We start from the raw sequence: 16460 nt of genomic DNA, 5'->3' as shown, positions 1-16460 counted from the left end.
TCTCTAGACCAGTTTCAACAAAAGGACAAGTAAACAGTTTCATGTCTTCTGTTAGACACAGTATGAAAGGCAATTCACCTAAAAACACATATAGCATTAAAAGAACCAAAGCTTCAAAGTACATCAATGATTAAAATGCAATCATTGCCCTCTTGTGGAATGAAAACATAGATATATAATCTATTGTAGATAATTACACCTCTGTTGCAAGATATGTCACAACCTCCCTAACCAAAGCTGAGAAAACAGAGCTAAAAGACTTTGGGATGACATACCATCTGACAAAACACTGTCACAAAAATTGTACAGCTCAAGCATAAAAATGTTGTCACATAGAGAATGTGGATGCTGCAAAGCTGCAGACCGTTTAACAAGCACAGCCTTATATGGCAAACCTGAACACATAGTCTGGCTAAGCCTTGGTCCAGCTGCATCCAGAAAAAGAGAGCTGAAATCCTACCAAGGCATAGAAACAATACTCATTAATGATCCCAACAGCCAGGGCATTTAAAAAACACAATTTATTAGACACATACTACCCAAACATAAGTACTGATTTGGAAAACATGTAGCTGTACCACATAGCCCAACATTTCTCCTATAAAAGCAATGGGAAACCAGACGACAAATGTGGAAAATATGTGGTCTCAGCTTGTGGAGGAAGCCTTGTCAAACCTATCAAACCCAGCCTAATTAATCATATGAAATTATCATTTAAAACTCCTCAAAATAGAGAACTGTCCTACATGGCCCTACTGCAACTGTTTAAACCATGGAGAAATGAAGAGGATCTATTAGGTAACCATGATTCATTTGAAGCTGCATTCAATGCAAATGAAAGCAGTATAACAAATGTGCATTTCAAGCAATACAAAAACATGTTGGACAATGAACGCCAACAAGAGGAAGATGTTCAAGCACAACTAAATGAAGACACTCCTAAGGGCGGTCAACCTTCTGTTACAGGAAGCCAAGAACCACTTAGAGAGCCGCTCATTTCAATGAAGCACAATTAGCCATGACTGAAGTAGAATACACCATGTATCAATACGAGGAATCAGAAGAAAACCTGTCAGTGCTGAAATCACATCTAAATGATCAGCAATTTAGAATTTTCCTAGAAGTGACTAAAGAAATTTAACATGGTTTGAAGCATGAAAGTAAAACTTGTAGCTGTCAACATTATAAACCTCTACTCCTCTATGTAAGTGGTGAAGCTGGTTCTAGAAAAACATTCTTAATAAAAATCATCAGCAAATTCCTACAAATGTTTACAAACAACAACCTTTCAGCTGTTCTAACAGTACCCACAGGTTTAGCTGCCTACAACATAGGAGGTGTTACTTTACACTGACTACTGATCCTTCCAGTAGAACACCAAAACAAATTAGAGTACTACAAACTATCAACAGAAGCTGCTCCTGAAGTACGCAGAATTTGAAGCAAATGAAAATGCTCCTAACAGATGAGGTCAGCATGGTTTCCAACCTAATGTTGGTTTTTATTATCCTCAGACTGCAAGAAGACCTTAAAAGGGACTATGAAGAACTCTTTGGAGGCAAACACATTATTGTTTTTTGAGATCTCCTACAATTAACACCAGTGAAAGATGAACCTATTTTTAAAACCTTACGACACAAACAATGCCGTAACACACTCTGCAGCATTGGAAATGTAAATCTCTGGCAACATTTCCAATATAGAGAATGAACTCAAAACATGCGTCAGTCTGCAGACCTCACTTACGCTAACATTTTAAAAAGGCTTAGGACTGGTCTTCTTCCTAAAGATGCACAATCTGTCTTTAATAGTAGACTCATCCATGAGGTATATGGGCATGACACATCTGCTCCTGATGTCATGGAACAATTAGCACAAAACATTTTAAAATGCATGCCCTTAATGCCAACCCTAGCAAACTGTATGCAATTCAATGAGAAAATGTTAAAAAAAAGAAATGCAACCAATAGTGTATATTAGCTCTACAGACAAACTGGAAGTGCACGCCATGACACTCCCTATGTGTCAACAAGAAACAGCATGACTAAATAGCTAAGACAAATGTATCTTCAACACAGCTGCTTTGGAGGAAATGTTAATGTTGTGTTTAAACTTCAGAGTAATTCTAAAATGAATTGGTACAGTTCTTGGCTTCCAGGCGTAGCCACATGACAACAACATTCAGTTTGTCAACATCTACTTTGACAAACTTTTAGAAGTTGAAAAGGATAGTGCGCTCAAAAGCATGATTTCTTCTTTTCAAAGGCATGCATGTACCCAGAGAACAATTCTCTCTGTCTCTTGCATATGCAGTAATTTTTCACAAATCACAAGGTCTAATCCTAGATCATGCATTGATTGACATTGACAGCACAGTCTTCAAAGAAGATATGAGTTATGTAGCACTTTCACATCTACGTACACTCAAAGGACTATTTCTAGTAAATTCTGATGCAAACAAAGTCAAGGCTGAGATTCCTTGGATCCTAGAGTACAACAGACTACGTGCACTCTACACACCCCATCTCGCTATGTACCCTGTTCCTGAAAATGGTAAAGTTTTTAAAAGAAAAATAATTCAAAAAGAACTTATAACAGATCTACCAGCAATACCACGAACAAAACTAAAAACGACTGCTACTCCATCAAGTAGCACAACCACAAAGCTATCTAGTGCAAACACAAGTGCACATTTTACAGCAGATATACAGATAATAATTTCATCTAAAAGAATAAGTAGAGGTCTGTCAAAGGACACAGAGACAGAACTCTCTGGTCCATTTCAATTTTCCAACACAACTGGTGTAAATTGCTAGGTAAATGTAGCAATCAATTTTCTGTTCTAATTGCCACCAATTGTTCAAAACCTTTACTTGAGCGGCTCAGACCAGTTGTGTTTACAAATGCTTGCCCTTCATAGAAATGCCACAAATAATCCTCACAACACTTACAGCATCTCAGGAATAAGGCAAGAATTGGACTACTGTGCAGGAATAGTAAAATTCATCATAAACACACAGAGTGATCCACAAGAATTTCTAATGTACTTACTGCAAGCACTGGAAAGCAAAAACATACCTATAAATGAAATCTTCCAGACTGCATACACGTGGAAACATATATGTAGTCTCTGAAACCATGTTGCACAAGAGCACATCCCTAATGAATGATTTGTGTATGTATCTATACCAAATTGTGAATCCATTCCATTTCATCAGATGGTGCAAAATGCAAATCATGCCAAATTATGCATTTTTTTGCAATCCAAACAGTCATTCCTCCTTACACATAAGCTCACATGGCCAATATGTGATATTAATGCTTTTAAGGTACAACATAGATGGTACCAAAAACAACTGCATGCCAACTAGCTTCACACACGGGTAAGTATCTCTTAGCAAGAAAACATTCACAACAGTAGGCATAATCACCCACACTGGTGCCACAACCACTGCATGTCACTCTACAGCATACATTAAAAAAGATATGGTTGGTTGGAATGCAATGGCACTTCCATTACTCTAAAACAAAGACTGCCAGCAAATCTAACAAATGCCTACTTAATATTCCTTAAACCTACATTTAGTCACTAACCTGTAAATCTATCAACAGTTAGTGTACTTTAAACATTCCCTTAAGTAGTGCATACTTCAAACAAACATATTACTGTGAAAGTTAAATTCACATAAATGTAGTACATTTTTTTTAATGCTGTGTAGATTATTTTTCCCAATGACCCAATGATTATGCAAACAGAAACAACAACTTTGCAAAACACACAGTAATGTTGTTTCAACCATAGTACTTACAATGTACTGACTATGAGGGTCTACAAAGTTTAGTCACTGACCTGTAGAACTATCAACAGTTAGGATATGCCAACTGGTATCTAACAGCATCCATAGTACTGCAATGCAACTTTTGAATAGCAAAATCATTAGAATACACCAACAGCAATCAAACTTCTTCAAACCATATCCATCAGAACTGTAAAACTATCACCAGTTAGACTACGCCAACTTGTATCTAACTGTATCCATAATACTGAAATGTCACTTTTGAATAGTAAAATAGTTAGAATATACCAACAGGTATCTAACTGCTTCATAAAATACCCTTCAACCCTTCAGAACTATAAAAATATCAACAGTTAGATTGTATCAACTGGTATCTAACTGCATCCATAATACTGTAATGCTACTTTTGAAATTACTTAAAAAAAAGAGTCCAACATCATTTTTAAAAAGCAAAACTGTTACAATACACCAACAACTATCTAAGTACTTCAAAAATACGCTTAATTTCACTTCATTGCAAATACACCATTACGATTCTTCCTAATTTTACTTTTGAATAGCAAAATAGTTAGAATCTGCCAACTAGCATCTAATTACATCTATAGTACTGCAATGCTACTTTTGAAATGGAAAACTGTTACAATACACCAACAACGATCTAAGTACTTCATAAATACGCTTCATTTCACTTCATTGCAAATACACCATTACGATTCTTCCTACTGCAACACTGTTTATAACAACAAATACACTTATTTGTGCACCCTTAAACATTCCCTTAAGTATTGCACACTTCAAACAAACATACTGTGACACATAACATCAAATAATTGTAGTATTTTTTTTATTATCCTATATGGACCTTTTTTCCAATGATTATGCAAACAAAAACAGCAACTGTGCAGAATGCACAGTAATGTTGTTGCAAACAAAGTACTTAGAATGCACTGATTATAAGGGTCTAAAAAGTACAGGCATATGTGAGATTGTATGCAATGAGACTTTGTAAACTATCCTACCTAACATATTATACTAGATTTCTCCTTCATTACCATGCGCAATAAACTCAACCTGTACCCCAAATGGTACAGCAATCGTAAGTACCATTTGCACTTCAATTGTGTAATGTCACCATGTCACAAATACTATATACTGCCCACATACGCTCTATAATTACTATACACATTTTATCATAATGGTTGTATCCAATGGCCGGATTCAATTTCTGTAGACATATTATTATAATGGTTGTGGCCAGTAGCCAGATTCTTGGTTGCATGCCCATATTAGGCTGTGGTGGTTGTGGCCAGTGCCTAGATTCTTGGGTGTATGTCCGAACCACAAATTGCCCTGAACCTCCCAATTCAAATGACATCTGCAGACATCCAAACGGACCGCCAACCCTATATTTCAGCTATGGAAATGAACCCATATCATCTAGATTCCACTCCCCTTCCCTGACCAAGCCCTCTTGCAGTCACAAAATAACCGCAAATGTGTTTCTCAAGCTGCCTGCCGAAGACTCTGTTCGTGGACACTGCGGTGTCTGCAGACTGCCACGCCACCCGTACGCTCTTCTTCCATCTAAACAAACAGCCCCATATCAACTTTTTTCACTCCATCCCATTCCCAGCCCCTCTTTTTAACACCAAATGACCCAAAATGTGCTTTCCAGACTTTTTCCCCACTGCTGTCCGCGGTCAGTTGCGGCTGTCCGCGGATACAACATGGCGGGTGTTTTGGAAAATATGATGCACCTCAAGCGTTTCACCATCCAATCACTGGCCGTGCCTGATGTCTGTGGACCTCACGTCCGTCACTGAGCCAATCGGAGGGCCATCCGCGGAGCGAACAGGGAAGTGAGTCCGCAGACCGAACCCCGATATCGCTAATTTCTTTTTACCTACTTTTGGCCTCTTTTAAAGAAAACTACTGGACGAATTTACACCAAATCTCGGAACCAAACCGCCGCTCTGGCAGCAAATATGGTGAAAATCCATCATAAGATGGGGAGGGAAATGAGAGAAGAGGCACCAAGCACTAATATGGAGAGACAGGTGGACAGGGGAAGATGTTGCGCGTGTGTTAAATCTAAAGTAGGGGGCAGTGTTTCTCATGCTTCAAAAGCACTTCAAAATTGCACCTCCCTGCAGAGTGGTATGTTGCAGTATATACAGAGTACTGTTGTCTTCGAGAGATATGGATAAACAGCCTCTTTTATTGCTTGCAAGATGCTGGTGGGATTTTGTGTCACACAGAAGCAGGCTGTGTGGTTGCAGCACTGGTTGAGGAAGATGAGGTGGAGGAAGACAGCCTACTACTTCCTAAGAAAGGAACAACCTTTCTGAGAGCATTGCAGTGGTTGGATTTGGTGTGGTGGCGCATAGAGGTGGTCCCATAGGAGTACTGCCCAGGTTGTACGTTGCACTCGGTGAATTTCACTTTGATAGCTTTAGCCTTTGGTACATTCCCAACAGTGCTAAAGAACTGGCACACCCATGATTCTCTCTGGGTGCTATAGGTAGGCACTTTCTCTACCTCATCTCTTGCTCCTTTTCATTGTCTTTGCAAGTACTGTGCTTTTTTTGTTGTATGGGTTCTCCAGCTTGTGGTGGCGGTGGTGGCTTTTGGGGAGGAGGGATGGCAGTAGCTGATGCCATTTTTAAGATGAAAAGCAGTTTGGCTAATATTCTTCCAAGTGTGTGCCGAGTACTAGATTGTTAATGGATAATGGGTAAGAATATGTTTAGGAGCTCTGCAAGGGTACATTTTCAGTTTAAACCTTCCTATATAACCTGGAAATGCAGTTTTGAGCTGTTCGCAAAGCACAGACCATTCGCAAAGTGCGGACACATTCGCAATCATAGTATTATTTGGATGAGCTTACAAATGTCGATGCGCCGCAGGACGAAGAAAAGACGTCCTCTTAGAATAAGATTTTAATTGCTTTTCTTTTTATTTGAGAAATTTAAACATTATAGCCTTCATGGATTGCAGATTTTAAACATTGTAGCCTTTAGGATGACACATGTTTCGACAAATTTATATTGCCTTTTTCAAATCCAGGCTAGAGATGCATGTTACATAGGTGAGAAGCAAACATAAAACAAAAGAGAACAGAAACAATATATGTTCAAAACACATACTGGGTCATTCTTGATAAACAATTTCTATGTATAACTATCATCTTAGTATTATGTGCAATTATTGTGCCATAAGCATGTTGAAAAAAGTGAGTTGACATGGAGCCCAGTGGGTGGTTAGTTCCAAGTGGAGATAACAGCATAGATTTTGGTGGAAAGGTTGGAGGGAGGACTGGGAGTGATGATTAGTGTGAGATGGGATTAGTGTAAAAGAAATGAAGTATAGGTAAAACAGGTTGAATGGATAGGTAAATATAGTAGTGGCATATGCATGATGTGGGGTCTTACCCTTGCTCACTTGTGTGAATAACAGCACAATGCAATATAAGGAGGCAAGTCATGGGTTTAATCCCACCTGCGTGGAAATTAAAAAACAAACCCAATTAGTGTTACTTGTTTGGCTAGGAGGATCAAAGGCACATAATTGCGAGGGATTAGATGTGGTTCCCTTTAATTAAGTGGTCAAAAATTGGACACCCGTTTCGTACTGGGAAAGCAGAATGGTAGCCATAATAGACATGAGAGTGTAATAATTCCTTGCTTGAGCGAATTAGATACGTATTGATAATTTTATCAGCAAGGTATCATTTAATATGATTAACCGCAACAAACATCAGAGAGCTAGTATTGTCTTCCTTACAGAAAAATCCAAAGGTATTCAATGGTGAAGCTTAAGTTTGAATGTGTGCCAAATCGTGCGAAAAAATATATCGTCTATGCCGGATTGAACCTTTAAAATATAAAAAGATACAGACGCTCATATTTGGCTGAATTTTGCGGATCATGTCGTCCGAACACAGTCAAACGTTCTAAACAGAAAATGCAATAGAAAAAGTATGCGACCATGTTGCGCAGCACGTGTTTCCATAACGGTGGGGTCAGGACAAGCAGGACCCCCGTGTATGGGTAGGTGAAGGATAGGGTCCTACCCCATGCGAAAACGCCCTGCATGTGCCAAGTAGTCCGTGTTCAATGTGCAGGCCCGTATGTGAGATACACAAATAAGTCCTTCCTTTGTGTTTTTCATGGCGGCCATGTTTTGGGCAATAAAAAGTATGCGGCCGTTCGTTTGAGTAAGAAAGAAGACCATTCAAAGATGGAACTTACAGTCAGTACGAGCAAGGCATAACATTAACTTGAGCAGAAATATACATTTGATATTATCATATTAAGAGAATATCTTGCAGTAGTAAGTATTGCTAATTAATTGAGCACATGTACTTATAATTACGTTTACATCTCCAGGTCTTTTGGATAGCAGAAGATGATACCACATATATTACATTGTGGTTAGTGTAGTTTGAATTTGGAGCATTAGAACAAGAAAAAAGAAAAGAAAGGAAAAGGAAAAAGAAAACAATGAGGAGAGAGAGTTGGCCAAGAACATGCGCGTTAGGTGTGTGTCACAAGTATTAATAAAATTAAAGTTTGTTTTCTAGCTCAACGAAAAACGTCAGCATATTAAGCCGTCTCTTAGATATGTACTAATGTACTCCTAAATATAGACAGAGGGAGAGAGTTTACATCAAAAACATGTATGCATGAGAGTACCAGTGCAAACAGTACCAGATAAAATAAGAGTCAACAAGTACATTTAGAGAAAATGAACCATTTCATTATCAGAATTCAAACCAAATTCTACAGATCTATATCGCCAAATTAGTGTCGCTTCATCTCTTCTGAGGTATAATTCCTGATTGCCACCTCTTTTGTTCCTCTGGATTTTTTTTAGACCAATGCATTTAATGTCTTTTTTATTGTCCATTTGATGCATCGTTTTCCAGTGTTGTGAGAGGGGCAGGTTGCTGTCTTGACTGCTTATTGATGAAAGGTATTCTCTTATACGTGTTCTTAGCTCCAATATTGTGCTCCCAATATAAATAAATTGGCATGTACATTGTATAGCGTAGACAACATATTTTGAGCGACAGTTAATTTGTTGTTTATTTGCTGTCTTAATCCCATTTTTGTCTGTAAATGTGGTAGTCTCAGGTAGAGCATGCTTACACATAGAAGAAAAGCCGCATTTTCTGAAGCCTGTTGCTTGTTGTTGGGGCCAATTTGTTGTTATTCTTTCATCAAATTCTGGTAGTAGTGATGGACTGATACTCATCTTTAGAGTTTTAGCTTTTTTGAAAATCAAAGTTGGTGTGTCTCTAATGTTTTTGGCGATGTGAGGATGCAATTTAAGGCGATACCAGTTCCTTTTGAGTATTTTTCTGATCATTTTGGTATTTTCACAAAAAGTGGTGATAAATTGAACTGTGTCTTCCTGTTTAATTGGTATAAATTTGGAGGTCAGGGTTGCTTGTCTGTTCATTCTTCTTGCTTTTAGTCTCACGTTATTAATTGCATTTTGTGAGTACCCACTGGCAAGAAATCGGTTTGAGAGTAATTCACATTCAGATTCAAAAGATGATGTGTTTGCACAGTTCCGTCTGGCCCTGATGAATTCTCCTTTCGGAATATTTTTAATAACCTGTTTGTAATGGCAACTAGTGGCAAAAAGAGTTAAGTTCACTTCAGTTTGTTTTCTGTAGGTTTTGGTTATAAATGTATCTCCTGAGACAAGAATGGTGAGGTCTAGGAAGTTTATTTCTGAGTCACTTGACATTCCAGAGAATTGTAAACCAAAGGTGTTATTGTTGATTTGTTCTGAAAAGGTATCAAGGTCAGTTTTGGTTCCATTCCAGATTAGAAATATGTCGTCTATATAACAAGTCCATTTAATTAATTACATGATTTGTGAAGGCTGATAGTTGATAAATAAACAGATCTTCGAACATTCCATTACGAGATTAGCAAGTGGCGGTGCAAATTTCACACCCATTGCGACACCACATATTTGTTTGAAAATGTTATTGTCAAAGATGAAGATATTATTTTCCAGCGTAGTTAATAACATTTCCTTTAACATGCAAACATAGCTGAAATGTGATGCAGATTTGTCCTTGAAAATGTAGTCCATTGTTTGCTGTGCTAGGTTGTGTCCGATTGATGTATAAAGGGCTTTGACATCCCAGGTGACCAACAAATAGTTTTCATTCCACTGTATTTCCGCCAGAATCTTGATAATTGAAGTTGTATCTTTTAGGTATGCTTTCACCTGATAGACCTTTGGTTTACGTATGTGATCAATATACTCAGCAATAGGTTCAGTGGCCCATCCAATACCGCTTACAATTGGTCTACCCTCAGGAATTTTAAGAAAGGGCTTATGTACCTTTGGAAGAAAGTAGATGGTTGGTATGGTGGGTTTAGGTATGGATAAGTGCTGTTTTTCATCATCAGTGATTAAACCTTGACGGTGCCTTGTATCTATTAGGTTCTTGATTTCTTGTATGATTCTTGGTGTGGGGTTGCATGTAAGTTTCTCGTAGAAATTTGGGGTTGCAAGGTGGTTCTGGGCCATTTCTATATAGTCAGATCGATTCATGATGATAATATTGCCCCCCTGGTCTGCTTCCTTAATCACAAGTTTTCTGTTTGTCTGAAGGTTCAATAAAGCAGTTCTTTCCTGGTTTGTGAGATTATTTATGCCCTGTTTCGATTTTTGTTGGCCAGATTTTTGTAAGGATTGGAATAGATCATGGGAAACTGCTTTGTGGAAAGAATCAATCATATTGGCCGGTGCCAATTGAGGTGAACATTTTGATTTAGATTTAAGTTCTTTGGAAGTTAGGGCTGCAGACTGGATCCGTAGCTCATACATAGTTTCATGTATCGGGTAATCGGCTGGTTCTCAAATGGATCTCAAAAGATGGATGTTGCCCAATTCTTCTATCGTTACATCACTGATGTCTGGTCTTTCAGTGGGTGTTTTACTTTTTTTTACTTGAGTGGCAAAGAAATGTTTTAACTTGCGAACAAATTTGAATAAATCAATGTGTAGGTTGAATGGTTCACAAAAGGAGGTTGGGGTGAAGGACAAACCTCTGTTGAGAAGGCTTCTTTCATCTGGAGTAAGATTGTGGTCAGATAGGTTCATGACCAAATTGTCTATTTCAATTTCTTGGCTGCCTCTCTCACTGCAGCTCTGGTTAGGCGTCGATAAGCGTCTAGATTGTCTGGATTTTCTGAGTCCTCAAGTTCCCCTTCTCGCTCTTTTCCGACAGGGAGTTGTGAAGTGTCTGGTGCTTTGGGTAGCTGAAAACGGACCTGTTTCTGGGGTATGTTCCTGTTGCCTTTCTTGTAGCGTCTAATTTGGTTCAAGAACCCATGTCCCGTTTTCTTAGTAGTTCCTTGTGTAGTTTCTGTATTAGCCTCGGGTTCTTCTTCGGCTTCAGAACTAGCTGACGATGTATTGGGAGTTGTCTCTTTGGATACTGGTTTCGTAAATTTACTGTATTTTTCCTGGACAGTAAATACTCGGTCCTCATTATAGTCCCTATCGTCCCTATAGTATTGGCGCAGTTTTCTAAGTTTAATATCACCCTGATATTCCTTTAGGACTTCATACATTTTAATAAAGTTTTTCTCCTTGGTGACTTCAAGTGCTTTTGCTTCCTTGATTTCTTTTTTGAAAAGTTCAATTTGGTCTGTTGCTCTTTTATGTTCCCTTTCAGCGTGTTCAATGAGCATTTGTACCATTTGTTTGGAACAATGATTTAGATTACTTTCCCAATTGTCTGCTAAATCCATATCTTCATCTTTATTCAAATCTGGAAAGATCAAGATGGGTTATTCTCTGGGTATCTGATCCTTGGACAGGTAATTCTTGAGCGAGATGATCTCCCAATACTTGTCAATTTCTCGGCGAGATGCTCTTTCCAATTTAATAAATTTGTACCTCAAATCTTCCCGTTTGAGTGTAGATGAGGTGAGTGCATGTGTATTGCTGCCCCGTGGGGAAAATCAATTATTGGGTTCTTGTTCGCAGTTTTCCAAATATTCCGCCATATTTGTTCAAGTTTTTTAGCGGGTCTGCATGGTATATGATGTCAGTGAATCAAGTAGGTTACTGGTGAGGGACTTTTTTTGTTGACACCAAGAAATCATGTCTGCTGGGGCCTCCCACTGGAACAGCCTCCCTGCTTCCCTGAAACTTGAGGAGAATAATCTCTGGTTCCGGAAGCACCTCAAAACCTTTTTCTTTGCTTCTGCTTTTTGTGCTCATCTCCCCTGCTGACTTCCTGGCTGATACTGAAACTGCACTGGTTACCTGGCCACCCTCTGATCTTGGGCCCAGGCCCCCCCCCCGCCAGTCGCACTCCAGCACTGCCTTCCTGGCAACCCCCGCACTTGGGTACTGTTTTCTGTATCCCTACATTCCCACTACCAGCACTTGACAACCGTTGTCTGCACTTACCCTTGCACTTGCCATCTGCTGGCCGTACTTTTAATTTATCTATCTTATTATCGCATGTACTGCACTGTCCCCTCCCTCCTCCCCCTCCGCACTTTCCTCGTTCCCCTTCCCAGGCACTTGCGCGATCTGAATGACACCTGGCCTAATAGGATAGTTGTCTGTCTTCCCTCTGTTCCCCCTCCTTTGCCTCGTCACGCCTTGAAACACTTGTATATAGGCGCATTATAAATGCCATATCATATCATATCATGCAGCATGCGTGTGGTCATGTGACATGGTCCGGAAAGTCTGCGATGACGTCAGACATTTGCGAACGTCGACAAAGACAAAAACAGTGGAAAAAGTTGCAAAAAATGTATACAAGTGTTACAAATTATACTAGAAGGTGGGGGATGACAGTTTTAAGGTGACATTTTCTAAATTGGACAAAAATGTTGCTATATTGGGGTAAGCATGATATTAGTAAGCACTTGCAAATTAGGGTGCACTGGTAAAAACCCATGAAATTCACTGAAAAATCTTTATTAGAGGGACATTGTGGTTAAGTTGCACTAATAAAAACCTAGGAAATTCAATGAAAAAACTGTGTTAAAGGGACGTTATGGGTACAAGTAAAACCATAAAACCCTAGAAATTCACAAGCTATGATAAGCTAAGCCACCATAACTCACGCTGTCACCGTGCTCTGCTAATACAAACACCCAGCACTTGAAAGATGACATCACACATGTCATTGATGACATCACTGATGACATCACATATCTGGGCCACTTGTTTCTGTTCACTGACATGTCTCGGCTAGTTTTTCTTTTTATTGAAATTGAGAATTTAAAAAATTGAAAAGGGGCTATATAGATATAAACATTAACCTTCTTATATCTTCTTAAAGTACTTTCCATAAAGTTTGATTTGACCTCATAGTGCACACGCTTGAGGCAATAAGCAGGTCTCAAACACACAATTAATGTCTGCACATGATAATCAAGTCTAATGTTATTGTCATTTGTTGGTGCTGTTGTTTCTTTCTTCCTTGCTTTAGTTTCCCTGTATGTGCCTCTAGTTTGTATGTATTCTGTTTTTTATATGTATTTTCTGTACTAACACAAGTGTTTCACACGTTTGAAATTGTTAGCTATTTATTACATGTTTAACATTACAAAAACGTTGATAATGTAGCATTTCTTATTTTATTATCATATCAGCAATTACCAGATCAAAAAGATTGTTCTTCTATGGTGCATGCTGCAGCCATTGCCTATGTGTATGTATGATTAGGTTCTTGTATTAACAACAACACTCAAATATAATGTTTTCAATAGATGAGCTTTTTAATTTGGTCGAGTAACCCCAAATAGAGAACAGTGTGAAGACAATGCCTACTACCAGGGTAGTTATACAATGCAAACAAAAAGACAATAGTCATCCAATGGTGCCTACTCAAACATTATTGTACACAACACTCAAACAATACTTTTTTATTCCTTACTATACAAATATATGTACATACGAGCACATCACAATTTCATAAAACATTCTGCACATTCACATGCATAATTACAGGTTTTTAGAAGTGAACAAACTTCCAAAACACATATATAAAAAAGGCGATCCTACAATCTAAATCATCGAACGTTCCACTGATGGTAAGTACTACTATCTAAAATAAACTCAAGATAAGGAGTACACATGAACTATGCGTCTTGATTCCCACAAACCTGATCCTATTTCAGTTTTTACCCAACATGTTTCTGTCCTATTCAATACATTTTAGACATTCTTCAGGGGTTATAACACATGCATTTCTCTCCTACACATTATGAACACTACCCCTTGTTCATCAACATTATTTTAATATGTGATGTTATCAGTGATGTCATCAATGACATTTGTGATGTCATCTTTCATGTACTGGGTGTTTCTCTTGGCAGTGCACGGTGGTGGCATAATTATGGTTGCTTAGCTTACCATAAGCGGTGAATTTCTTTGAATATACATATATATATATATATGATCTTCCATGTGGGAGAGGCCAACAATTCACAAAGGGATAAGGTTGACACATGCCTGGAACAGATTAGTTGGTTGCTGTGTCAAACCGGGCTTAAATTTAACGTACATAAAAACGAAATGCTGGTATGCCCACCCGTTATGTCCAATCGGGGGTCTGTTGAACTGATGGATCCATTGGCAGCAACCAGGCTTTCTCAGTTTTGACCTCCTTCTTTAGGCATCTGTCCTACCATTGTTCCGAAGGCCAGGGATCTGTGGATTTGCCTGGATGTGTTGCTGCCTCTTGAGACTCCAATCACTCAAATGTCTAGCTCTTGTTCTTTCACCTTAACTCTCTAAACCTTGGTCCAGCTGCATCCAGAAAAAGAGAGCTGAAATCCTACCAAGGCATAGAAACAATAGCAAAAAATGATCCCAACAGCCAGGACATTTAAAAAACACAATTTATTAGACACATGCTATCCAAACATAAGTACTGATTTGGAAAACATGTAGCTGTACCACATGGCCCAACATTTCTCCTACAAAAGCAATGGGAAACCAGACGACAAATGTGGAAAATATGTGGTCTCAGCTTGAGGAGGAAGCCTTGTCAAACCTATCGAACCCAGCCTAATTAATCATATGAAATTATCATTTAAAACTCCTCAAAATAGACAACTGTCCTACATGGCCCTACTGCAACTGTTTAAACCATGGAGAAATGAAGAGGATCTATTAGGTAACCATGATTCATTTGAAGCTGCATTCAATGCAAATGAAAGCAGTATAACAAATGTGCATTTCAAGCAATACAAAAACATGTTGGACAATGAACGCCAACAAGAGGAAGATGTTCAAGCACAACTAAATGAAGACACTCCTGAGGGCGGTCAACCTTCTGTTACAGGAAGCCAAGAACCACTTAGAGAGCCGCTCATTTCAATGAAGCACAATTAGCCATGACTGAAGTAGAATACACCATGTATCAATACGAGGAATCAGAAGAAAACCTGTCAGTGCTGAAATCACATCTAAATGATCAGCAATTTAGAATTTTCCTAGAAGTGACTAAAGAAATTTAACATGGTTTGAAGCATGAAAGTAAAACTTGTAGCTGTCAACATTATAAACCTCTACTCCTCTATGTAAGTGGTGAAGCTGGTTCTAGAAAAACATTCTTAATAAAAATCATCAGCAAATTCCTACAAAAGTTTACAAACAACAACCTTTCAGCTGTTCTAACAGTACCCACAGGTTTAGCTGCCTACAACATAGGAGGTGTTACTTTACACTGACTACTGATCCTTCCAGTAGAACACCAAAACAAATTAGAGTACTACAAACTATCAACAGAAGCAGCTACTGAAGTACGCAGAATTTGAAGCAAATGAAAATGCTCCTAACAGATGAGGTCAGCATGGCTTCCAACCTAATGTTGGTTTTTATTATCCTCAGACTGCAAGAAGACCTTAAAAGGGACTATGAAGAACTCTTTGGAGGCAAACACATTATTGTTTTTTGAGATCTCCTACAATTAACACCAGTGAAAAGATGAACCTATTTTTAAAACCTTACGACACAAACAATGCCGTAACACACTCTGCAGCATTGGAAATGTAAATCTCTGGCAACATTTCCAATATAGAGAATGAACTCAAAACATGCGTCAGTCTGCAGACCTCACTTACGCTAACATTTTAAAAAGGCTTAGGACTGGTCTTCTTCCTAAAGATGCACAATCTGTCTTTAATAGTAGACTCATCCATGAGGTATATGGGCATGACACATCTGCTCCTGATGTCATGGAACAATTAGCACAAAACATTTTAAAATGCATGTCCTTAATGCCAACCCTAGCAAACTGTATGCAATTCAATGAGAAAATGTTAAAAAAAGAAATGCAACCAATAGTGTATATTAGCTCTACAGACAAACTGGAAGTGCACGCCATGACACTCCCTATGTGTCAACAAGAAACAGCATGACTAAATAGCTAAGACAAATGTATCTTCAACACAGCTGGTTTGGAGGAAATGTTAATGTTGTGTTTAAACTTCAGAGTAATTCTAAAATGAATTGGTACAGTTCTTGGCTTCCAGGCGTAGCCACATGACAACAATATTCAGTTTGTCAACATCTACTTTGACAAACTTTTAGAAGTTGAAAAGGATAGTGCGCTCAAAAGCATGATTTCTTCTTTTCAAAGGCATGCATGTACCC

The sequence above is a fragment of the Ambystoma mexicanum genome, chromosome 3p (genome assembly GCF_040938575.1).
Source record: "Ambystoma mexicanum isolate Mex_15411 chromosome 3p, UKY_AmexF1_1, whole genome shotgun sequence".
Classification (NCBI taxonomy): Eukaryota; Metazoa; Chordata; class Amphibia; order Caudata; family Ambystomatidae; genus Ambystoma; species Ambystoma mexicanum.
The sequence above is the reverse complement of the archived record's forward strand: the minus strand, read 5'-3'. Positions refer to the sequence as shown.